Raw genomic sequence first — 27,289 nt, forward strand, 5'->3', positions numbered from 1 at the left:
AAACACTCAATACTACAAGTACACTGAGTAGTGAGGAGGTGATGCAAGCCAGGACACAGGTAGAGAGACTAAATGAGAGAAGGGGCGTTTCTTCCATTTTTCTCAGATAAGTGAATGGTAGGGGAGGAAGAAAGGATGGAAGTAAGCACATAGTTGATGGTATGGAAAGAGCTTCTTCCTCTCTGACATAGAGGAGGAGGTAAGATTATCTGCTGGGCTTAAGAAGGAGGTAGAGATTGGTTGAGATGTGTGAAGCAGGTTTCTACTAGAGAACTTGGAGAACCGGAGAGGAGCTTCTGGAGCAATATGAAAGGATAACTGAGGGCACTGAGTGCACAGTGGAGATGAGATCTGTGGCTGAGTCATTCTCTAATTAGTTGCATTGATGGACAGTTGAGATTTGTCAGATGGTTGAGATAGAAGGACTAGAGACTGAAGCGATGAGGCATGGAATTCAAGCCAGACAAGGAAAGCAGTGACAATGAAAGCAGGGAGTTTCAGGGCAGGGAGGGAGGTTGTGGATGCTGATAGAGCAGAAAGAGACAAAGTAGTGGGGTCAAGGAAGAGAAAGACCCTATGCCTATTAAGGCCAGGTTGTAATTAGAGCAACTAAGTGAGACAACTGGAAGTACTGGAGGCTGTGTTCTGAGAGACACATGTGAATGCATTATTTCAGAGATGGAAGAGGTGGGGAGATAGGGTAGGGTATGCAACAAATAAGGGCAGAGTGGGTAGCCGAGTGGAAAGGAGGTGAAGGTCACTGGAGTAGAGAAGATCAAGGAAAAGACTCCATTGGGTATTGAGTAGTGGGTCATCTATGTGGATGTCAAAGTCATTCAGGATGGTAGCAAGACCTGATGGAAAAGGTGACAGTGATCCAGTTGCTAAAGACTCTAAAGAAAGAGTGGTATATAATGGCAACAGGAGGAGTAGTGTGTCATTTTTTAAAAATGGTAGCTTTGTTGAGTTACAATTCACGCGCCACAAATTCATCCATTTGTAGTGTACAATTCAATAGCCTTTAGTATATTTACAGAGTTGTGCAACCATCACCACAATCAATTTCATCACTCAAATATAACACAAACATTTTCATCACTCAAGAAAGAAACCCTACACCCCTTAGCCGTCACCCCCAATCTCCCTATTCCCCCAAGCCCCTGCCAACCACTAATCTGCTTTCTGTCTATAGATTTGCCATTCTGGCCGTTCCACATAAATGGAAGCATGCAGTATGTGGTCCCTTGTGTCTGACTTCCTTCTCTTAGCATAGTGTTTTCAAGGTTCATCCATGTTTTAGCATGTATGGGGATTTCATTTCAAAACATGATTTTAATGGTGGAAAGAACCTCAGAAGAGCTTAGGGAAGGATATAAGTGTGCAAACACTTCCCTTGGACTCCAAGACAGCTCTGGTCATTAAATTCAGCCCTAAAATTGTTATAAGCACCTCTTTCTCTTGAGAGTATCTAAAATAAGTCAATATTAAATGCTAATACTTGCTTCTTCCCTCCCCGCCCCCAGCAGTAAATATAACTGAAAGCCTTGCTTAATTACAAAAACTGAGTCAGTCATTGTTGCTTCATGTGAACTACTTGCCTAGGAAACACATTCATCTTGCAGAGGAGATAATGAGCAAAACTGGCAATGCTCTAATAAGCTCTAAATTAAGCATGTATAATGTTGAACCAAAATATAAGAATCAGCAAAAAATTTTTTCTACTTATTGATCATTAGTGTTAATGAGAACAGCAGCAAGTGGCTTTGTTCCTGTTCACTTAGAAAGTATAAAAACAAGGTAAGCAAGCAATTAGGAAGGTTAATGTGAGAATTCAGGTTTCATCCTGATAATGGAATAATTTATTTCCTAGCCTATTGACCTTGGAAGCCCCTGATGGCTTCATCTTCTCTGGTCTTTGGCTAATTTTCAACCACGTTAGTAACAGAAACTGTGAAAATGGGATCGGAGCCTACTAAAAGCAATAAAACCAAATGAATACATCTGCCTCCAGGAAATGTCAATTACAAATAAGCTAAGGGACTTTTGTCTGTATGAAGGGACCAGAGCCCCTTATTAATAATAGTGAAGGAAGTAATCCAAGAGACTAGAGGTTCTGGTGAGAGGGACTAAGGCTCTCCGAGGAGCTCAGATTGTAAGAGACACATAAAAACCTGGGAGGAGGGAGAGAGCAATCAATCACTCAAACCACAAGAACAGCACAGAACTGTAACACTAGTGCAAGAAAGACTAGCTAGAGAGAACTGAGACTTGCTGAAGGGTATTTGAATTGAAGGTTCATCGCTGCGGTGGAATCTCTTTTGTTTGCCCAGTATCCCTCACTCCTTCTAAAAACAGTACCCTCATTCTTCAGGGAAATTGTTCTCTTCCCCTACCACCATCACTGCCATTCCAAGGATGCAGACTAAAAGAATGCAAGTCTTCAGGTTTGGACAAATCATATCTGAGAATATAAAAACAATTTTCAAAAGAGATCCTTAAAATATCATCTGCAATCTCTGGGAAATAGAAGTGCTTCCTGAAGACAGGAGATGGGCAAATGCCTTGGTTTTCAAAAATGGGGAGAAGTAGGTGATACAAATGTTAACAGGGGTTTCAGTATTAATTCTGCATTAAGACTATCAAATTGAACCCTTGTACACTGCTGGTGGGAATGTAAATTGGTGCAGCCGCTATGGAAAACAGTATGGAGATTCCTCAAAAAATTAAAAATACAACTACCATATGATCCAGCTATTCCACTTCTGGGTATGTATCCAAAGAACATGAAAACACTAATTCAAAAAGATATACACAACCGTATGTTCACTGCAGCATGATTTACAATAGCCAAGACTTGGAAACAATAGCCCATTAACAGATGAATGGATAAAGAAGATGTGGTGTATACACACACACACACACACACACACACACACACACACACACACACTGGAATATTACTCAGCCATAAAAAAGACAAAATCATGCCATTTGGGACAACGTTGATGGACCTTGAGGGTATTATGCTAAGTGAAATAAGTCAGACAGAGAAAGACAAATACAGTATGATTTCACTCATGTGGGAGATAAACAAACACATCGATGCAGAGAACAGATTGGTGGTTATCAGAGGGGAAGGAGGTGGGGGGAGGGCAAAAGGGGTAAAGGGGCACATGTGTACAGTGATGGATGGCAACTAGACTATTGGTGGGGAGCACAATGCAGTCTATACGGAAGGCAAAATATGATGTACACCTGAAATTTATGCAATGTTATAAATCAATGTTACTTCAATAAAAAAAAAAAAATAAAAATATCAAATGGGTGGTCTGTGAACTCCCAGAGAGAGAAAAGGTGATCCTTAAGGAAACCAGCATGAATTTACTAAGACAAGACAGCCTGACAGACAGGCCTTGGTTTCTTTTGTGATTTCTTTATTAGACTAGCAGATCAAAGGAATCCTGTGGACATAGAGGTTTCTGTATTTCTGCAAAGCATTTTTCAAAGACTTTCATGGCATCCTTGCAGAAAAGATGGAGAAACTGGGTGGTTGATAAGATAATTGAGCAGCATAACCACTCCTTCCTAAGAATGCTGAGCAATGGATCTATTTTTGTCAACTCTGGCAAATTTTGTCAAAGGTGTATGTTGAACAGGGCTGTTTTCCTAGCATGGTCCTTTTTAAGTACCCTGGATATGGGCTGAGTGGACCTGGTTATCAGTGTACGGAGAACAAGAGGCTGGGAGGGAGTATGAATAAATCAAATGACAAAGCAGGTTCCAAATTGGCATTGGCCCAGGGATGATGTCTCAGCTAGTATCTTTTGGAATAATGCAGGATAAATGCGTAAATAAATGCGAAAATGGCCATCTCTATTAAAATGAAACTTAAAGTTTTAGTGTGCTATCCTTGGAACCTAAGTTAAGGATATAGGTAGGATATAGGGAGAAGGATATAAGGGTATATAAGGATATTGGGAAAACTTGTTAAATAGCAGCATGTGGAAAAGAAGACTTGGGGATTTTAGTGGCCTGAGGCCAGTAAGAACCAAGAGTGTGATGAGGCTACAAAAGAAAAGGAAACAACAACAAAGGAATCTTGGGCTGTTTAAGCAGAAATATAGTGTTCTGACTGTTCTATGCTTTTGATAATCAATCTTACTATACTTTGATTTATTATGTTCAATTCTGGGAAACATATTTCTTGAGGGACGTAGACCAACTTGAACTCCTTCATAGGAGTCATATCATATAGTGCTATAAATCATGACATATGAGCAACAGCCAAAATGAGTGAGGATGGTTAGCTCAGAGAATAAAATATTTAGGGGAAAAAGGATGACTCTTACAGCATTGAAAAAGATGGGATATAAGACAGAATTCTGTTTAGTTCCAAGAGGAAAATAAGACCAATGGATGAAAGTTACAGGGTGGTAGATTTCAGATAAAATATAAACAAGTACTACTAATAATTAAGAGTCTGGAATCGAAGTGGGTAAGCTCTCAGTGGTTGGAGATGTTCAAACAGATGACATGGCAGAGGGGACTCCTCTGCTACAGAAAGGGGCGGACACTTACAACCTTAAGATTCCTTTCAATTTGGGAATCCCGCAAAGCCCACTTCCGATCTTCTGCTATTTTGGGATTTGTGTGTGTGTATGTGTTTTCGTGTTCTTTCTACCTGAAACAGAAACGAAATGTTTCATGAGCATATGTCAGAGGTCTAGAATAGTTAGGCACAAATGAGATAGAAGACCAGCATCTAGAATTTCCTTTGGATCTCCCCTATAATGGCTAACGCACAAACCCTCAACAAAAGGCCTCTTTTCTTGAAGCTTCTCTGTGTTTCTCATGAAGATGCTTATTTTATATCTCATTTATATTCATGATTTAACCTTGAATTGAGGTGATTTCTTTCCTCTTAAATAAGTCTTTCCTTCAACTGCTTTCTTATTGCTTGTGGATATCTCCTAATTTAAGAGTGGAGAATCATGTGTTTTTACAACTACTAAAGAAACTGTACCTCCTTACTGTGATTTCCATTGTTGGAAATTCGCATTGAGTAAAAATACTTTCCTCATTCTCATCTTATTCTTTCTTCAACGGGATTCTCTTTGGGAAGATACTTGATGTTTGCCACAAAAGCCTGGAAGAGCTTTTCAGGGCACCATACAAAACAGTATGCCCTTCAAGTTAGGCAGAGCCAGGCTTTAAATCTTGGCTTTTTTGTGTAACTTAGTCAGCTTGCTTTATCTTTCAGAACCTCAGTTTCCTCATCTGTTAAATGAGGTTAATAATACATATTTCAGAAAGTTATTTTGAAGATGAAATAAAATAAAGTGTGCTGAGGACCTATAATAATACTTAGTACATAGTAGATATACAATGGCACATGAATATTATTATTAATTCCCCACACACTAACTTTCCAACAATTCTCAATTTTCCTTAAAGTAACAGATCAAATTTAATTTCTTAACACTATAGTATTTCTATTTAAAATATTTAGTGCCAGTTGTCCGTTTCTTTCCTTAATCTAATCATTTAACTATACCAAAATGTCCTAACTTCATAATTATTTGTAGGTTTATTCAAAAAAGTTGGCATGGTGGTAACCAAGCCCAAGGCATGTGTTTATCATTAGCCTAGACTTTTTCTACTACCCGTTCTGTGTCTAGGTCTGAAGCTGTAGCTTTCCCAAAATGCCTCGCCCAGAGAAAAGCAATTGCAGAGTCCCTGCCTCTGTAGTCTGCCCTAACCAAGCCCAGGGCACTGATTGTTTCCATCCTGTACTTTACAGAAATTGGCCTCCTCTGTTTGATTTGAAGTCATGAGTCTGGATCACAGTGAGCGGTGCACTCTGCTTAATGAATCATTAGTAGGACAGAGAAAAGAACAGACTCAATTACATGCTGGGTTGGTTAACCAGCCTTTCTCTGAACACTGCCCTGCTCCAACCTACGCTGAAACAGGGAGGCTTTTGTATAGCAACGACTCCCTCGCCAGTAGTTCTGTCTGTTGAACCTAAGACCCATATTCTACATTCTTGATTGATTTTAATCTGACTTGGCAGCTTTCTTAAGTACTGTGGCCATCTGCAAGCAGGAATAATGATGGCTTTGTACAAACATCATAGCTGCTGGGCTCCCTGCCTCACTTCCCTCTTTCTGTCTTCTTGACCGCATGCTTCATCACCTGCAGGTGTCAAACTTTGCTTGGTGGCCCTTCAGAGTCAGGCTCTGGGGGCTTGCTCAGGAGGTGATGAGCCCAAGAAAAAAGGGGAAAGAGAGTGGTGAATAGATAAACCGTAAACAAATTAATTAGGTGATGGTAAGTGCTACCCTCCTCTCCTCTGCATCTGGGGCTCCAGCCTTAGAATATAAAGTTTGTTGAATGAGCTATGTTCTCTCCCACCTCAGTGACTTTGAACATACCTGTGGAAACCTTCCTCAACCTTTAGAAAACCTCAGCCCTTTCCACCTCCTTGACATTCCCGAGATCATGGCCCCTCCTATGATTTATTGTTGTCTGTCTACTCCTACTAGTCCAGAGGCTCCTTACAAGCAGGGACCATGTATTTTCATTTTCTGTGTCTCAGAGACTTAACACAATGCCTGACGTATAAAGATTACTCAATAATTCTTGGTTGATTGACTGAATGGGTCAGGGGAGAGTTGAAGGCCAACTTTGATTTATTACATAAATAATACTGAGCCCCCATGATATCCCAGGGGAGCCAGACAGTCTAAAAATAAACACATAAATATGTCAGGTAGTGAGAAGTGCAAGAGGTGAGGAGAAGGGAGTGACAGCGGGAGATAAACAATAAGCAGATAAACAAATAGGTCAGGAGGTCATAAACAGCAAGAGAGAGAAATGCCAGAGAGGGGCTGCGGGGGTTGCTGTTTCAGATAGAGTGGTCTGGGAAGGCCTGCCCAGCAAAGTGACATTTGAGCACAGATCTAAAGAAAGTGAGAGAAGGAACCAGTAGAATCTAGGGGATAAGCTTTCCAGGCAGAGAGAACAGAGAGTGCCAAATCTTAGAGCTTGGTGTGAGGAAGTGTGGCATATTTGATGTAAGGAATTGGAAGGAAACTAGTGTGGCTGGAGTGGAGTGGGTGAAGAGGAGAGTGGTGAGAGGTGAGATTTAAAAAAGAAGAAGGAAAAAAAAACAGAAGAAGAAAAAAACACAGACAAAAGATGGCTATAAGTCCTGGGGTTGAGGCCAAGGTGAATATGGTAAACCTCATAGAAAACTTACAAATGAGACCCTGAATTTCTATGGTTGGAAAGCAAGAGAAAAAAGCCAGAGGAATGGAAGGATATCGGGGGGTGTGTGTGGGGGGGTCCTAATTCTGAAACATGAGACAATAGCAAAAATAACAGTCTAGGATGCTTGATGTTACTCTCAGTTAATTGATGACAATATGGAAAGAATGATTTGTAAGCACCCACACAGGAAATTAGTGAACTGTAGGAGCTAGGATGGTGGGGTCACACAGAACGTCCAATAAGTCATCAGATTTCCTTTGTACCTTCACTAATGATGTTAAGGTGGTTGATCAAAGCAGTGCGGTACAAATAGTGTACCGAGATTTCTGCAAGGTATTTGGCAAGGTCTTGGTATCGTCATGGACAGGACAGGCAGACACGCTCTGAATATCACCCTGTTAGATGGCTGTGGTTTTTTTATTTGTTCTTTTTTTTATTGTGGTAAAATACACATAACATAAAATTTACCATTTTAACCATTTTAAAGTATACAATTCAGTGGTATTAAGTACATTCACAATGTTGGGCAGCCATCACCACTATCTAGTTCCAGAACTTTTTCATCACCCCCAAAGGAAACTCTGTGCTCATTAAGTAATCACTCCCCATTCTCTCCTTCCCCCAGTCCCTGGCAATCACTCAACTGCTTTCTATATCTGTGGATTTGCTTACTCTTGCTATTTCATATAAATGGAATCACATAATATGTGGTCTTTTCTGTCTGTCTTCTTTCACTTAGCGTAATGTTTTCAAAGTTCATCCACGTTGTAGCATGTATCAGCACTTCATTTTTTTTATAGCTGATTAATATTCCATTATATGGATATATGAATGTTGTTTATCCATTCATCAGCTGATGGAACAAGTTTTTGTTTGAACATCTCTTTTTAATTCTTTTGGGTATATACCTAGGAGTGGAATTGCTGGACCATATGGTAATTCTATGTTTGATCTTTTGAGGAACTACCACACTGTTTTTCACAGCAGCTATACCACATTATATTCCTATCAGCAATGTATGAGGATTCCAATTGCTCCACATCTTCACCCACACTTGTTATTTTCTAGCTTTTGCTTTTTTTTTACATATATAGCCATCCTGGTGGGTGTGAAATGGTATCTCATTGTGGTTTTGATTTGCATTTTCCTAATGACTAATGATAAGCATCTTTTCATGTGCTTGTTGGCCATTTCCGCATCTTCTTTGGGGAAAGGTCTATTCAAGTGCTTTGCACATTTTTAAATTGGGTTATTTGTCTTTTTGTTGTTGAATTGTAAGAGTTCTTTATATAGTCTAAATATTAGACCCTTATCAGATATACGATTTAAAATATTTTTTCCTATTCTGTAGGTTGTTTTTTTACTTTCTTGATAGTGTCTTTTAATTCACAAAAGTTTTTGATTTTGATGAAGTTGAATATATCTATTTTTTCTTATTTTGCTTGTGCTTTTAATGTCACGTCTAAGAACACATTGCCAAATTCAAAGTCGTGATTTACTCCTAGGTTTTCGTCTAAGAGTTATAGTTTTAGAGACCCTATCCCACTGTTACTCCGTTGGAAGGGTCAGGGAGCACCCTATCTGTCAGTAACAGTGGGAACTGGAAGATCTCAGGCAGTCTGCGGGAGGAAAAGGGCCTCCTGGTAAGAGGACTAGCCTCATGCTGGGAGCCCAGCAGGGGAGTTCACATCCTAGCACCCATTCAGCCTTCAGGTCTTCAGACCTTCAGGCCTTCCTCCACGGACTCATTAAACACAAGCTTCTTTTCAGGAGCAGAAATTAACTGGGCCTTAAGTAGGGTTTCTACAGTTAGTGAGAGGTCCGAGACAGCACTGTGTTAATAAGCAGACTCCAAAAAATAATACAGAGCCTATCCTGCAGCTCTGTGGAGCTCTCAGTGCACACGTGGGTAAGGAGTCCCGAGATGATAGCTCCAGAGGTGATCAGGAGCCACTTGGCTGCTTCCCAGGCCTTGCAGAAGCTGCTTGATTTGGCCTTGGGTGATGACCAAGCAGAGCAGGAGGTATTAGCCTCTGCACACACTCCTCCCTCAACTATGTGGTTTGCCAACGCAACCTGACTCTGACTCTTCTGCCTCCTTCTTCCACTTTTAAGACCCTTTGTGATTCTATCAGGCTCACACAATAATCCAGGATAATGTCCCTATCATAAAGTCAGCTGATTAGCAACCTTAATTCCCCTTTGCCATGTAAGGTAATATGTTTACAGGTTCTGGGGATTAGGACAGGCATCTTCAGGGTCCCGTTATTCTGCCTACCACACCTTCGTTGTCATCTTTAGGGCTTGGGAGGATCTCCAAGTTGCTAAGAAGATACCAGGGGATGACTTATGGGCAGCTTTATCATCCCACAGTTTCCTTTCCTTGAAGATACCCTGCTGCATTGCTTCTGCAGTCTTTGGGCATAAGCGTTGTGACCACCTAGTCACTGGCCATTCCAACTCAGCCAGGTGACCTGCCAACAACTCCAGGGAAGATGTATCCCACCCCCAGGTAAACCCTTCTGTCTTTCCAAAGGACCATAGCATGGGATCAAGTAGTGTTTGCCCCATGTTGAGTGCCAGCTGTTAAATCCCAGGGCAGGGACCAATGCTAGGCACAGTACATAATGCAGGGGTAAAACAGGTTTATTGAGGACATATAGAGGAGGGCCAATGAAATTTATGACATACAATGTCAGGGCACAGTTGGAAGCACCAAGGGTTGGCTCCAGGAGAAGGACTCTGCTCCTCTGTACTTGTAGAGAAATTGAGAGGGGCAGGAGGTACCCGATCGGGAGTGCCTCATCAGGAATTAGGAAGACTTGGATTACTGGTCAGTGGAATGACCTTGCTGAGGTGAGGATTATCCTAATCTTGGATGTGAGGCACTTGGAATTTGCACACAGCAGCCACCCTTCTCAGCTGAACACCTTGAAGTCTTTCCTGTGAGACCGCCTGTTGCTAGGCTCCCTGAGAGGAGGCATAGGCCCCTCCAGCAAACGGTCTCTCTCTCTTGAGAAGGCAAACTGACCAGGTTTTCAGATGATACCCAAGTGGAAGGGATACCAAATTCAGAATCAGGATTTTGAAAGATTGAAGCAAGCCAGAAAGATGAGTAAAACATAACCAGATGATATTTATTGGTTATTTTTTTCTTTTTTCTTTTACTTTCTTTATTTCTTTTTTTTTTGCAAATGTGTCTAAATACTCTAACATCATAAGTTCAGAGTGGGTGAGATGGGTGACCTGTGGAAAAAACTCAGAGATTTTCTAGGCCAGTTAACACATCAATATATATATATTAATCCAAGATTAATTTTAAGGACTTAGTTTTTGCCTCAAAGAGTAACAAAACCCAGAAAGAATAAATACGTGCTTAAGAAAAATCAACCTGAAAATAGCTACTAGTGCTCTTAACAAGAACCAAGGGGCTACCCAAGTAGCCTATCAAAGAGAGCGCTCAAAGTGCCTGGGTTTATTTCCAACATCCCATAACAAATTAATGTTAAAATTGCAACAATATGTCTCCTTCTAAATCGGCAAACTCAAAAACCACTGGTTATCAAACATTTTGCTTGATGTACTGACATCTCTCCCACACTCTTAGGAGCAGCTTTCACGAAGAACATTCCCCTCCAGGTGCCAATTGTACATAATACAATTAATGAATGGAGGATGTATATGAGGGTGGGGGTGGGAGTAGAAAAAATACAATTTAGACACAAAATCAGAAATCGTATTATTCCAGAGTCAACTGCCCTACCATAAGTTTTTTTAAGGTATGCTTTTTGGTGAGGAAGATTGGCCCTGAGCTAACATCTGTTGCCAATCTTCCTCTTTTTTTCTTTTTTGTTCTCCCCAAAGCCCCAGTACATAGTTGTACATCCTAGTTGTAAGTCATTCTAGTTCTTCTATGTGGGACACTGCCACAGCATGGTTTGACGAGTGGTGTGTAGGTCTGCACCCAGGATCCAAACCAGCGAACCCTGGGCAGCCAAAGTGGAGTGCACAAACTTAACCACTTGGCCATGGGGCCAGCCCCTACCTACCATAAATTTTTTAAAACCTCAAAATCCATCACAATGCTTATATAATATTTTTCATCTTCAATATCATAAGAGCACCAAAGAACAAGCCAATTACTTTCTAAAAAATGTATGAAAAAGTAAATCATAGAATTCCATTCAATTTTTAACTATGTATAATATTTATGAGTCCACAAATTACAAATGAAAAATAAGAAAAAGGTAATAAAAGTGATTTGTTTCCAACTGGGAAACATGTATTAGAAAATTTGAACCTGCTCTTGCAAAATATTGTTCACCAGATTTTCTCCTGGGGACCTGGACAGTTAGCATAATACTTACAGATTTTCAGATAAAGAATGTGTCCTAAGGTTTGAATTTTCACAACTGACAATTTTGACAGTTTTAGCTGATATCAAAGGACCTAACTCTTAGACAGACCCAGAAAAAAAATCTGCATAAAGTGACTTAGGAATATCTGTGCTCCCCTGTCCAGTTCTAATCACCACCATTTATAACATTCACATGACTTAAGCTTAAGTCTTTTGGCTTGTGCTATTCCTTCAACATGCAAACAGCTACCGTAGGAGAAAGGAAGGCGATAAATAAAACATCCAAGGATATTATAATTTCCAAGTGTTGAAAGAAAACTCATCTGAATGTTACAGCAGGCAGGATTTTAAAGTAGTATTTGGTGTTTGAAAATACAAACAAGTGTTATGTGTTATGTGGTAGTGTTTGAACTCGTTAACTGATGACTTAAAATTTCAGAAGTTCAAATTCATATATCAAAAAGATGTGTCTATCCTAGCAAAGAGGAGAACAGGAATTGTTCCAAAACCCAGCGGAGAATTTAAGTGCTGTATCTGGATAAGATGACATCTTCATGAGCAATACACATAAAATTTAAGTCAGTATGGGGCTATTGTATGATTCTAAAACAACTAAGCTGAGTCTCAAACAGTCCTCAGACAGTAAACATCAGAATTGCCCTCTTTGTTAATCTCAGTCCTATCCATTTCAAACTAGTTTTTTTCCTCTTGAAGTTGCTTGCAGACCAGGATGTTGGTATTTGATAAGTTATACAAATAAGCACAGATGAGGGCAATAATCCCAATAAACAGATGTTTTGGGAATGCTGATAACAAATAATCACCTCTTTTAGATAAAAATCTGCTTCAAAGAGGATGTGAATGCATTTCAAATTTTCCCGAGAAATTGATTTCCATCCACAATCCAAAAACCAATGGTAAAGATGAAAAGTCCCAAAGAAAAGTGTTGAAAAGAGCATTACATCTTCCCACCTCCCAAAGGTGATGTCATATTAATAGCAAAGGAAAACAGGTCAAAATATACATTTTTTACATTTTACACTATTGTAATCTATCCTTAAGCCTGCAGTAACAACTAGCATCAGGATCTCGAACACTACTACTGTTTTAATTAATATGTGAACATCTCCCTGTTATTATTATCAAGAATAAAAATGTTAGACTACAGACCAAGCCCAACTCTCTGGTCTCCCCATCCTTACCCAGAATGTGTAGGTAGGAATTGATGGCTAAAATAGGAATCGTTTATGTATTTTAGAAACTATGACTGTACTGAGGAGGTCAAATATAGCATCACTAGAAAATCCAGCTTTTCTCTGGGGGCTCCACTGATTCCTAGTGTCTTTTTTCTACCCACCTGCTTCCTTCCCCTCTAAGAGAAGTGTCCCCAAACTCCTCTCTCTTCATTTGGCATGCTCTTCTGTTCAATGAACCTAGACAGATGTTGCTTCCATATCTGGCCCGCCCCCTCCCACAGTCCTGCAATTAGGATCAGCACTTTTTCCTGTTTTGTTTTTATATTTTTCCTGAGAAGCAATTTGCCCCTTTACATGATCACCCTCAGTGAGGAAACACCTATTTTGCACCCCACTTTGTCATGACCACTTGGACCAAATTCTGACCTCAAAAGATGAATGAAATTGCATGTTTTAATTAAGATCAGGGGCCAATGGATTAAGAGAAAAAACTGGAAATTAAAGGCTTCATTTGTAGATATTATAGCTTAGACATTTTAAGAAATCATCTAGATTTTCCTGAAAAGTAAATATAAAACTAAAAGAACTTTAACGACATGGTTAATGTGCTACCCTCCTATATGAACTTAAAAAACTTCTAATCTTGTTTTTAAGGAAATGCTTTAGAATACCTTAAGATACAAACAATAGAAATCCAACCAGTAGTAAAAAGGTCCAAACTATAGAGGAAAGATTACAATGCGACCAAGGAGCCCTACTTTCTGGGAAGAAGAGTGCAAGGTAGCCGGCCTTGACTCAGCACAGATGGAACAATGATAGCTTCTATCGAGTTCTTCTACTGCGGGATTATCCATTTCATTAGGGATTTAGACTCAGAGAGAGATGTGCATTTTTTGCTCATTCTTATTCTCAAAATAATAATATCTTTTCCTTGAGCCAGTCAATTTTGTTTAAAGTTTTCAATAGCTAAGACTGCTATAAGCTGTAATACCCAGCTGAATCTTTTGTATGTTGCAAAGAAACGGCAAAGATAGATTACTTTTTATGGTGCAACCCCAATGATCTCTCCCTTTTTATCTCGTTTTTATTTAAATTATAGGAGGATAGAAAAAAAATGTTGAATTTCTCTGTTCTCCCCAGTCTGTGACCCATGTTAAATTGTTTTTATCTCAGTGAAAACTGTTTCCACAACACGTATTTTTAACATATAATTTTACATAATGAAGCATGAATGACTATTCATGATAAAAGTTTTTTAAAAACCCCACTGACGTTGTTGCACTAATCACTTGAGCATCCCCTGTAGAAAACAATAGAATTATTTCTAATATTTGCTTGAATAGATCATTTTTCTTGTGAAGAACCCACTAATGGAGTCAAATAGAATCAGCAGAATATGTGCATACAGGGAAAAATTAATCCGTGCCTGTCTTTATTATGATAATGGATACTTTTCTCTCAAGAAATTAAAGCCCATTGCATCCATCCCGAAACCCTCTTGCGATAGTGTTAGGAAATGTTCTTCTCCTTTAATGATAAAATGATAGTATTTGTGAAAGCTCTCTGTAAGCTGTAAAGTAGTATTCGTGTATAAATTACTATCGTTGTTGGCTTAATGCTGATTTATAGCTGAGGCTAAAAGGAGACACCTGGAGGCTGTTCTAGTTTGGCTCCCCCAAAGCAGACCCTGAGACGAGGATTTGGGTGCAGAGGATTGGGGGAGGTGATTCCAGGAAGCACAGGAGTCGGGACCATTGGTGAGGGAGGAAGTCACCAAAACAGGCGAGTTATGAGTAATTATAACCATGTGCAAATGAAGCTCGGGGAAACCAAGCAGCCTCTGAATTGTCCCACTAAGGATGGGGAAATTGAGGTATTTAGCCACAGGCTTCTGTTCCTCATTGGTTAAGTGTTGCCCTTGGAGATAATAAGTCCCTGGCACTTCCTAGGCACCCTGTGCCCAGGCTGAGCCAGCTCCAAAGGTGCTAGAGAAAGTCCTTGGGCAGAGTTGCAGAGAGGCATGGGTAGTTGCTTGAGATGAGGAGCTGTCAGCACGTACAAGACTGTCTTCCCCAGGAGCTGCAGTGAACCCGGGCTGGGCCAAGGGCGTGTGGGGCAGGACATGTGTAGCGTGTGCTGAGAAGTCAAGCATTCTATGTAGGCTCAGAAGCAAAGTCAAGAGCAAGCTTCTGGAATGTGATTTGTGCTGTCTTGGTCCCAGGCCTATCATAAACACTTTGCATGAGTGAAGCATCCTAGGTGAAATTACCCTGAGTTCCTTTAATACGGTGTATTGGTGCCACTATTAGCTATTTTTAGATGTCGAGACAGGTGCTGTCCAGCCTCTGCTATGTTTCATGAAATTTATTGATGTGGTTTGGGAGGCAGTACATTCTAGTACAATTTGTTCTAACCCTGGGTTCTCATTAGAATCTTCCAAGGAGCTTTGAAGGAAAATACTGATGCCTTGGCGCTACCCGTTGAAAATAAGGATCTCTTGGAGTGGGGCCAAGGTCTTCGTGTGTGTGTGTGTGTGTGTGTGTGTGTGTATGTGTGTGTGTGTGTTTGTTTTAACTCTCCGGATGATTTTTGTTGCAGCCAAAATTGAAATCACTGGGTAATGAAGAGAATGTAGCTTTGGAAAATCTTTGAAATCAGATGGCCTTGGGCATAGATTTCTTGCCTTGGGCTTAGACTCTGCTAAGCCGCTGTATAACTTTCTGTAGGTAACACACCTTCTCTGAGGCTCAGTTTCCTCACTTATAAATCAAGGATACTATGTCTATTTCACGGCCTTCTTTGAGAATTAAATGGAAGCAAAAGAAGAAATCTACTCTCATGCCTGGCACATAGTTGGTGCTTAATAAATGTCAATTCTCCCCTCCCAAGTGCCATCTGACTTGCTCTGAGAAGAAAGTGCTACTATGTCTCCATACTTTGGAGAATGAAAATTCAGTTTTCACATGTAGGTGAAGAGGGTGGAGAGTTGTAAGAACAAATGCAGGAGGGCAGGATAGGATTGTTACACTTTCAGAAGCTAATGAAAGAGAATATAACAGGAGACCGAACAACTGGCTCAAAATGGAAACAAGAAAACCACTAACTGGCTGAAATACAGTTATGCAAAGGCTTCTTCTGAAACAGATTCAGGATGGCATGAGAGCAAGTGCCTGCCAGGGATAAGTGGAGACTCTGGGGTCAGGCCTTACCCTCACAGAGTGTCTGTATGCAGTTGAAGTCCCAAGTGGATATACCTTCAACCTCAGGGAAAATATTTACCAGGGACTCTTTACGACACTCTAGGTTAGGCTAAGTACCCTCCTCTGGATTTCTTGGGTTACCTTTAAATTAACATTTCATATTATAGTCAAAGTAACTATGTATGTATTGACTAGGAGACCTTGAGTTTCTTTTGGGCAGGGCTGTGTTGGTTCATCAACAATACCTGGTGCATAGCTGAAGTTCAACTATTATCTAAACTGAGTCCAAACACTCTGGGTCAATGCGGTGACTTTGAGATTGCCCGTCCCAACAAGTGGCAGCCTTAATCGCTTCCCCTTTGTTTCAGGAATGCTGAGTTTGTTCAATTAGAAGAGTCTAATTTCAGGAGAGGCAAAGTCTGCACCCATTTTGCTTCCATAAACAATGCCAGTCTTTTTTTTTTTTAAGATTGGCATCTGAGCTGACAACTGTTGCCAACTTTCTTTTTTTTTTTCCCTGATTTTTTTCTCCCCAAATCCCCCCAGTGTATAGTTGTATATATTTTTTTTAGTTGTGGGTCCTTCTAGTTGTGGCATGTTGCACGCCGCCTCAGCGTGGCCTGATGAGCGGTGCCATGTCCACGCCCAGGATCCAAACCGGCGAAACTCTGGGCCACCAAAGCGGAGCGTGCGAACTTAACCACTTGGCCCCTGGTGGGCCCCAAGAATGCCAGTCTTAAAATGGTGACGGTATTCCATAGGAAGGCAGGGGAAAGAGTCACAAAAAAATGGAGCTGGGGCCCTTATGACTAGACTTTATCAGTTATGTGAGCCAATTCTGTTTGAATTGGGTTCTCTGTACCTTGCAAGCCAAAGTTTCCAAGTGGATATGGTTATTTTTGGGCAAGGCAGTCTCATGTGCAGTCTTTTGACCCCTGCTCAGCTACCTAAGAATGGGTGTTGGGCCTGGAACACTTCCTCACCAAGAGATAAAGAGCCCGCACAGCCTGTGCTGAGCTTATTACCTTGTGTGGGAGTATCTTTCCCTGTTTCAAGCTCAACGAGTGCTCCTCAACACTTAAGCATGTATGTCAAAGGCCCGCAGTCACACCCACAGCTTTCAGTATTTTAGACTCCATGGGGAGGGATCAGGGTCCTTCTCCTGTGGCACGAGAGGGGTGTTCATAGGCCAGTTGCCCTGTGTTGACTGCCCCGAGGACCTGCTGGCCATGGGGGACCAACACACACTATTGAAGCTGATCTTGCTTTGTCTCTTCTCTATGTGAGTAAAGCGTTGTTCCATCCAGTGCTTGACTGTGTTGTGTTTTCCTTGACAACTCTGATACAAACATGCAATGGGCAGAAGTGTTTGGAGTCCTCCCCTGGGATTGGTGACCAGTATACTGTGTTCTGCTCCCCTGGGATTGATAGCTAGTACATGATCTTCTGCTCAACAGTTATATATAGTCATATTTTGCACAAAAGTATAGTGAGTACATTATCTATAGATAAGCAGGATGAGGACTAGATTTCTTAGCATCAGTAGTTGTATTAATTGATACAACTTGATCAGTTTTGGAAACATGACAAAGCAAACAAAAAGGATGTTAGATAAAAAGGGATTTATTGGAAGGATCTTGGGATAATCCATTGCACGGTTTGTCTCAGTAGGACGGTGATGTGATTGGTGGAAGGATGCCCAAAGACACAGTTAAAGGAATATTTTCAATATTTTCTCTAATGTCAAAAGATACAAGTGGTTAAGTTCGTGCACTCTGCTTCAGTGGCCCAGGGTTTCGCCGGTTCGGATCCTGGGTGTGGACATGGCACCGCTTATCAGGCCATGCTGAGGTGGCATCTCACATAGCACAAGCAGAAGGACCTACAACTGGAACATACAGCTACGTACTGGGGAGCTTTGGGGAGAAGAAGAAAAAAAAGAAGAAAAGAAGATTGGCAACAGATGTTAACTCAGGTGCCAATCTTTAAAAAAAAAAAGATACAGAAACATAGTGCACCCGACAGCCTCACAAAGCAGGAGACCATGCAGCCTGCATCCTTGATTCCTCCGAGATCCCTTTAAGGACGGTGGACACAGAGTGAGAATTTTACTGGGTAGGAGAAGCTCTTACCCTCTCTTGTCTTGGAGTCTTTTTACTCTCTTAGCCCCTTTCGGTCATACTGGAGAGCCTGGTGACCTGCTTGCCTGCTCACTAGACATAAGAAACGGACACAAAACACCCCTTGCGCATTCCTCATTTGCCATCTGACTGGTGACGTTAAAGGTTAATTTACCACAAGTTTCTGAGTCTGAGCCTTCAGGCCTGCCTGAAGTCCATTCTGTACTTCTAGAATAGAGGCCAGAACCAACAGACCCAAGTCTTGGGGAAGCAAGAAGCAGGGTGGCCCTCGGGACCCCAGGGACACGATGGGGATCTCCCTCTCCTCAAGCCCCTGCCTCTCTCCCTGTCTTTGCTTCTCTCAGCAGGTTTCAGCTAGGATGTTGAAACCCTGGTTGATGGCAGCTCAAGGGCTCACATCCTCCCAGCACAGATACCTGAGAAGAAACAGTTCCCTTCCCTTAGGGCTGATTTGAAAGTGTCCAGGGAAGTTCCTCTGACAGAACGAGCATGGGTCATAGTCACTCTCCTATGAATTGGGTTGTTGTAGTCAGCTCGGGCAGCTATAACAGAATATCATAGACTGGGTGGCTTAAGCAACAATTTATTTCTCACAGTTCTGGAGGCTGGGAAGTACAAAATTAGGCTGCCAGCATGGTTGGGCTCTGGTGAGGGCCCTCTTCCTGGTTTTAGATGGCCACCTTCTTGCTGTGTCCTCACACAGCAGAGAGCAGAGTGAGAAAGCAAGCTCATTCAGATTTCTTCTAAAACCGCTAATCCCATTCATGAGGGCTCTCATGACTTAATTCCCTCCGAAAGGCCCACCTCTTAATACCCTCACACTGGGGGCTAGGATTTCAACATATGAATTTGGGGGGGACGCAAACCTTCAGTCCATAACATGGATTGGAGGGGTGGTGATGGGAGCTGGAGCAGTGAAGACAAGTCCTCCGAGAGAAACTATGGGTCGTTCTCAGAAGGTGGGGTAGTGGCCACGTAAAATAAGTAGATCCCACTGCAACAGTAAATAGTAAACCTTCAAAATCCAAACAACCTTCACTACTAAGCCACTGACCCTGTTCAGGAAGAGACGTCATCCCAAGAGCCTCATTTCTTAAAGAACGGTGTCCAACAGAGTTGCTTTTCTAACAATGTTCAGTCATGACAAATATTGCTGTGTCCTGTCCCTTCAAGAAAACACTTAAGAACAGAAGGTGACTGTATGGTTCTATTTCGTTTTTTTCTTTTTATTGTGGTAACATTGGTTTATAACATTATATAAATTTCAAATGTACATTGTAATATATTTCAAATTCTGTGTAGATTACATCATGTTCACCACCCACAGACTAATTACAATCCATCACCACACACATGTGCCTAATCACTCCTTTCACCCTCCTCCCTCCCCCCTTCCCTTCTGGTAACCACCACTCCAATCTCTGTCTCTATGTGTTTGTTTGTCATTGTTTTTCTCTTCTACTTATGAGTGAGATCATACGGTATTTGACTTTCTCCCTCTGACTTATTTCACTTAGCATAATCCCCTCAAGGTCCATCCATGTTGTTACAAATGGCCGGATTTCATCATTTCTTATGGCTGAGTAGTATTACTGTATGGTTCTATTTCTATAAAATGTCCAGGATAGGCAATTAATAGAGACAGAGGTAGATTAGTGTTGCCAGGGGCTGGGAGCCTAGAGGAGCTGGAGGTGGGGGTGATAGCTAAACGATATGGAGTTTCTTTTTGAGGTGATGCAAATATTCTAAAATATTGGTGATGGTTGCACAACTTTGTGGATATACTAAAAACCATTGGATTGTATACGTTAAATGGATAAATTGTATGGTGTGTGAATTATATCTCAATAAAGCTGTTTGGAAAAAAAAAAGACCAGAGGGCTAAAGGGTTTCCTTGAAATGAAGCTTAAAAACTGGCAAAATAAGAAAAGCAGACCCACAATTGAAGAGAGTGGATGGGGATGAGGTTATTGTTTAACTCACAGCTGTTCCAAGTGTGGGCCCTTCACAGGCAGCTGCATCTCCTGGGAGCTCGATAGAAATGTAAATTCTTGGGTCCTACCCCACACTATCAAATCAGAATCCCTGGGGATCACTAGAGTTGAGAAAGCACTAATTTAACTCATTGCCACTCTTAATAAACAAGAACTCCTTCCCTAACAGGGTGCAAGGTGCTATCGATGGTGCTGTGCAAACTGCAGATCAAGCAAGACGTAAAGGCAGCAATAATATATATTTTTTTAATGTTACTTGGACAAAGGAACCTTAATTCTGTACTTTGCAGATAATGATACCAACATAGCAGGGCTTATTAACAACCAATGGTTACTTGCAGTGAGGGTAGTTTATTTGCTGGAAGCTGCTGGAGCGGTTAACCAGACTGATGTGCCTTGAAGCTGCAAGTATTTTCTCTATGACCTGCTAGAAGGATACCTCTATCATTTTTTTCCAGTGAAGATGCTGAAATTGGTGTGAATGCAATGAAAGCTGAGATGCAGGTGGAAATTCAGAGATAGTTTTGTCATCTTGAAAGCCAATTGCTTGCTCCAATGCCACATTTCCAGATCCAAGGTTTGAGGACAAATTTATCTCCTGTGATCATGTGAAGCATTGTAAGTGCTGCACACATATTAGAAATAGGCCAGAGCAAGAAAAACAATCTTAAGGCTGCTCCTGAAAATATTCAGAAATTGTCTTCTTTAAGCTGTGCTCAAAACTCAGTTGGTGAGCCTGCATCAGTGAAATTGCACTGTCACCGTCCACCTAACCTTTAACTCTAGGAAGTAAATTTTGACCTTGGTCAAAGACAAAACATAACAAATATTGGAGAGGTTGTGGAGAAAAGGGAACCCTCACACACTGCTGGTGGGAATGCAAACTGGTGCAGCCACTGTGGAAAACAGTATGGAGATTGCTCAAAAAATTAAAAATAGAAATATCATACGATGCAGCTATCCCAACTACTGGGTATTTATCCAAAGAACATGAAATCAACAATTCAAAGAGACTTATACACCCCTATGTTCACTGCAGCATTATTCACAATAGCCAAGATGTGGAAGCAACCCAAGTGCCCATCAACTGATGAATGGATAAAGAAGATGTGGTGTTATATATATATATACACAGTGGAATATTACTCAGCCATAAAAAGACAAAATCGTCCCATTTGCAACAACATGGATGGACCTTGAGGGTATTATGTTAAGTGAAGTAAGCCAGATAGAGAAAGACAAACACTGCATGATTTCACTTATATGTGGAAAATAAACACTTGGATAAAGAGAACAGATTAGTGGTTACCAGAGGGGAAGGGGTTGGGGGTGGGCAAAAGGGGCAGAGGGCACATATATATGGTGACAGATAAAAATTAGACTATTGGGGGCCAGCCCAGTGGCGCAGCAGTTAAGTTTGCACTTTCCGCTTCTCGGCGGCCCGGGGTTCACCGGTTCAGATCCCAGGTGCGGACATGGCACTGCTTGGCACGCCATGCTGTGGTAGCCATCCCACATATAAAGTAGAGGAAGATGGGCACGATGTTAGCTCAGGGCCAGGCTTCCTCAGCAAAAAGAGGAGGACTGGCAGTAGTTAGCTCAGGGCTAATCTTCCTCGGGGAAAAAAAAAATTAGACTATTGGTGGCGAGCATGATGCAGTCTATACAGAAACTGATAAATAATAATGTACACCTGAAATTGTACAACATTATAAACCATTATGACCTCAATAAAATAATTGAAAAAAAAGTTTTGACCTTGGTCACTTACTATTAGGAGGGAAACTTAATAAATCGATGGCAACATCTCCAGGAGCAGAACACCATGCTGGCAGTACTGGCCAAAGACATTGTGTGCCTGCTCCGACTTCGCTTGAAAGTGGATGTCCATTTGGTACAAAACTGTAAATGTGTGGTGCGATGGTTGAAAGAGCAATCCGGCAGCTGCCTGAGCCCAGATGTTTCTGTAGCTGCAGTAAAATGTCACACTTTAAAAAGTCACTGCTCTAACTTTTAATAATAAAATTGTATTATTTTAAAATAAAATTTTAGATATAGAAATTCATTCTAGGATAGAATATTTGGTTCTGGCCTTGGCTTGGGCCATTAGGCATATGGCTAAAATGCATATTTTGTGCACCCCTGGTTTATAATGGACAAAACGTAAAATTAACATCAGATATCCAGGTTCTTAAAACAATTCCTTGGGCCCCTCTACAACTCTGCATCAGCTTGTGTCCTTGTTTAGCTCTCCCTCTCTTCTTCTCCTTCTCTGCTTTGTTGCTCTCAGGAGCCCAACACAAATTCCTTCCATTTTCTTAGGGGAGCACTTTGGCCCTCTCCTACCTCTGCCTCCAAATTCAGCTAGGGCCTTTCTTCGTTCACATAGCTAAAGCCGTGTAGTAAGTACTGAAACCTGGAGCAACACCTTCCCCAGACTCTTACAGAGACAAAAATATACATTAGCAAATATATGTAATAGAATATAGTATAAATATAATATACACAATATATACGCAAACAATAGAAGACACAAATATTAAACTAAATAAAAATTTCCAGTGGGTGAAAATAAGGGATGCATGGGAACTCTCTATACCATCTTTATAATTTTTCTGCAAATCTAAATTTATTCCAAAATAAAGAAAATTATTTTTAAAATGGATGGAAGAATAATAGGTTGGAGAAACAAAACAATCCTGCCAGCAAGACCCCATCCATACCAATGTAGAAGAGAGAAAACACATGGCATAGTCCATGCAAGAGACTACGAAATTTGGACAAAATCTCGTCTAATTTATAGAGCAAAACAGAAGAAAGAACAATGACTTCTCTTATCTCCCAGAGAGACAAAGGACTGGGCCTTCTGAAAGTCTGCTACACACCTCTCAAGAGACCCCTTCGCTCATTCTGGCGGTACACATTTACGTGTCTCGAGGCTATTTGGCCCTCGACCTTGAAGATAACTACACTGCAAAAACTGGGGACTGGGCTAAACCCCTAGAGAGATTTGTCTCTATTCCAAAGGTTAGAGTAAGGACTCAGGTTCACTGTGGCACTGTCTTAGGCAATACTCTAAGAAAACGGGTCGGGGAGTGAATGGTCTTTTGCCCTTTCTCAACAGAGAAAATAACTTTTATTTACTCTCACAATATCCAGTGTGCACGAGGAGAACTGATATTCCGCTGGTGAGGATGTGAATTGGTAAACCCCTTTGGAAAACAATTTGCCATCATCTAGAAAAATGAAGATGCACATACCCTGTGGCCTTACTGCTATACTCTGAAGAAACTCTAGTCTGTGTGTACCAGGAGACATAGAAAATGTCCACCACAGCATTATTCAAAATAGCAGTAAACTGGAAAGAACCCAGTAATCCATTGACAAAATAATGAATAAATCAATGGTAATATGTTCACATAATGGAATACTGTAGAGCAGTGACCATGATTGAACTAGAATTTCACCCATCTGTATGGCAGAGTCTCACAGATATACTAATGAGTAAAAAGTCACAGAATATGGACTATAGAGCATGAAACACACACACACAGAACGTTATAACATTCAAAAGCAAACAACTCTAAACAAATATTCTTTAGGGATATATATATATATATATATATATATATATATGTTGTAAAACTATTAAGAAAAGCAAGGAAGTAATAAAAAGAGAATAATTAACAAAATTCAAGATAGTGGTTATGCTGGGGGTGAAAGAGATGCGATTGGGACCTTGAAAACATTGGGAACACATTATTTCTTAGACTGAGTGGTGGATACATGGATATTTGTTTTATTATTTTGTATACCTTTATTATTCTGTATACTTGTTTTATTATTCTGTATGATAGATTGTTTTGTTTTAATGGACAGTAGAGATAATAGAAGCTAAGGGAGAGATTCATGCTGGCAGGATTTCCAGAGCAGAACCCTTCAGGAGGAGCTGAGACTTCAGTGGGGCCCTTGAAGGGAGGAATCCCATGATTTTTCAAACCTGGAAAGAACGTTAGAGTTCATTTGCCAGGCCCCTTCCTTTTGCAGATGAAGAAATAGACATATAGGGAAGTACCTTTTTTTTTAAAAAAAAAAAAAGGCTTAAAAATATATTTTCCACATTGTCAGACCAATTGCAAGGTGGAAAATTTGAGTGAAAAACTCTTTGAGAAGAGCATTGTAGGAGTTGAACACCATAGCCCTACGAATGTCAGGTTGCAATTCTCTTTTTCTCAGTCTTTGCACGCCTCTCTGACAAGTATATACTCCCATTCCTACTCAAGGGGCCCTGAGTGGTTGTTCAGCCATTATTGGTCAGACGTGACAAGCAGATACGAGTGGACAGGCAACGTCAGTCTTCTCGGCTTCCCCTCCTGCCAGCGGCAGGTGCTGCCTGGGACCTATTAGATTATATCTGGGGTAGTGGCAGTGCCAACCGAACATCCTGTCCTGGTGCTCTTAGACTCCTGGGTCATCGGTGCAGCACATCCAGAGAGTGCTGAGTGCTCGAAACCTTATGTATTATTCACTTCATCTTTAAAGAGCTACCTCGCTTTATCATACGACTCACATAACTACTCAGTAACAGAATTATAATCCTCTCTGCCACCCGTGACTTTTTTTTTTTAATAAAAGGGGACGTGGAGGCTCAGAGAAGTTAACTTGCCCAAGGTCACACCTTCAAAAATGACATTGTCAGGTTCCAACTCTGAGCTGCCTGGCTCCAAAGTATGTACTGTTTTCACTATAAGCTGCTGACTGTGAGCTCGGTTATCTTTGTCGTTCTAACTATTTAATCCCCTGTCATGAAATAGGAATTTATTTATTTATGATGTTAGTACTTCACTGGAAATAAGGTTGACAGATTAAACACTGTGCAATATTTGGGACGTGTTTATACTAAAAAATTATTTTGTTGTTTGTCTGAAATTCACATTTAAATGGGCATCCTCTATTTTTAATTTGCTAAATCTGGCAACCCTAACCAAAAACCTTGGAGAAAATACTGGGGACAATTTTGCCCCCTACCCCCGACATTTGGCAATATGTGTAGACATTTTTGGTTGTCCTTCTGGAGGCGGGCTTGCTATTGGCATCGAGCGGATAGAGTCCAGGGATGCTGTTAAGCATCCTACAATGCACAGGACAAAGGATTATCTGGTCCAAAATGCCCATAGTACCAAGGTTGAGAAACCTTGTCTTAAAGAATCACTCCTCTAAGATAGTATAAATCCAGGGAAATTATATATTTTTAATCCCTTTAAGGCTACTGATATATTTCCAAATAGGGCTTGGCCTTCTTCTATTTCTCAGAAAAATAATGCCAAGGCAGTTTATTTATCTGGACTAGTTAACTCAGAATTGTGGATGCTGGTGGCAGCCACAGTAGACTCAATTTTTTACATGCTTTAGCATGTATTATAATAGACTTTTCATATCAGATTTGCACTTTTAATTATGTCTATTGAATAATGTTCTTGATTTGTACTAGGGGCAGGGTTCGAAATGAGGTGGCCTTGGGAAGCAGTCTTGATATTAGGTTGAAATATATGATGGCCAAAACTGGTTGAATATTGGCAATTTCACGTGGTTTGACCTGACGTATACTGTATGGTAAGACTACACAAAATGAAAATGCACTCTCATCCAATCCATGCTTCGAATCAGTTAGAGCTTTCGGTGGTCCCCAGAGTTGCTGTGGTTACTGGCCCTGGGCTAGCACTTTCAGGAGCCGTTGGGGGGGTTGTTTTAATTCCTGATGGAACTTGGGAAACTTGTCTTTCAGCTATTCGTTGTCGCAGTCTTTTTCTCTTTTATCTACTTCCTTGCATTTCACTGAAGTTGGCCACATAGACCTTGGAGCCCCAGGTGCACAAAATGTGCCCAAGCCTTGAACAGCAAGTAAATCCACCAGTAAAAAGAATTCTCATTTCAATTTGTAGCCTTTAAAATTTGTATTCAGATTTATCTCAGGGTCCTGGAGTAAAGAAGGAAAAGTATATTTTCAGTTTATTTCTTGTCAAGAGCCCCTAGAGATATGGGATGTAAGAGAAATGCCAACTGCCCCTTGTTCAGCATCCTTGACAAGAAATATTAGCTATATTTTGGTGTCATAGATTTAGAAAAAGAAACCTCTTTGTTTAAGAAAAAAAGACTAAGACAACATATACTAAAATGATTTGAATTTTACAGATGATACTCTACTAATATTTTTAGTTTCGCACCATCTATTTATCTGAAATTAAATTTCTGGCAAATGGTCATGCCTGGAGATGCTGTTTTTATTTTTATGTGCAGCTGAAACATAGAATAATAAAAATCTGCTTGAGTGGAAGAAATATGTTCATAAAATGTTTCTTTTTTAATCTGAGTTGGCTGAGAGAATGACTTTTTAATCTAGTGGCAGGTGCTTTCATTTGGCTGGTTTTCAGTCTAAATAGTTTATGTTGGAGACACATCATTTGTTTTATATTTGGATACAGTATAACAAACAGTGCCTTTTGAGCTGTGAGGAGGACCCAGCTATGGCAAACATCTTATTCTCCCTATTATCCTACCTTTATAATTATTTCTTGTTTCTTTGACCAACACAAGTGGCATGCAATAGGTCTGTAAATTAAAAGCACAAGTGGCAAATTGCATACCACCCGGTTGCTGTGTTGTTTTTATTCGACTCTAAGAAAGTCACATCCTACACATTAATTGGCATTTGTTTACAGGAGGGGAAAACGATGGCTTTTGAAAATATGACTCAGTGGAAACACTTCTCATCACACTGGCTTGCAAATAGAATCACTGAGCTCCCTTTGGGTACTCTGGGTGATTCCATTGGGAGCCCGATTCTTCCCACTAGAGTGTTAATTAAAGAGAGCCACCTCTCGGCACCTCTCTTGCTCCAGCTACACTTCAAAATCCTCCAGCCGCCTCTTTAATCAACAACATGTGTTGGATGTCTACTTTTAGTATGAGGCGCTGCAACTGCCCCCCCCCCCCCGCCCCCGATTTCAAAGACAGTGGCAAGGACAGGGTTTTATTGTGTGACTTCAAAGTCAGGGCACCTAAACCTACATTAGGGACACCATTAATATCTGCCATTGACTTGGGATAATTGAAACCTCCCAAGTAAAGT

General features: G+C 40.8%; 1 protein-coding gene and 1 long non-coding RNA gene across 4 annotated transcripts in view; one reads left to right on the forward strand and one right to left on the reverse strand.

Moving 5' to 3' along the window:
- The window catches only part of AP1S2 (adaptor related protein complex 1 subunit sigma 2), a 66,025-nt gene that overhangs the window by 38,250 nt on the left and 486 nt on the right, over window positions 1-27,289 (reverse strand). The gene's annotated exons all lie outside the window — the stretch shown is intronic.
- The window catches only part of LOC139080936 (uncharacterized), a 208,315-nt gene that overhangs the window by 11,892 nt on the left and 169,134 nt on the right, over window positions 1-27,289 (forward strand). The window lies entirely within an intron of this gene.

The sequence above is a fragment of the Equus przewalskii genome, chromosome X (genome assembly GCF_037783145.1).
Source record: "Equus przewalskii isolate Varuska chromosome X, EquPr2, whole genome shotgun sequence".
NCBI lineage: Eukaryota > Metazoa > Chordata > Mammalia > Perissodactyla > Equidae > Equus > Equus przewalskii.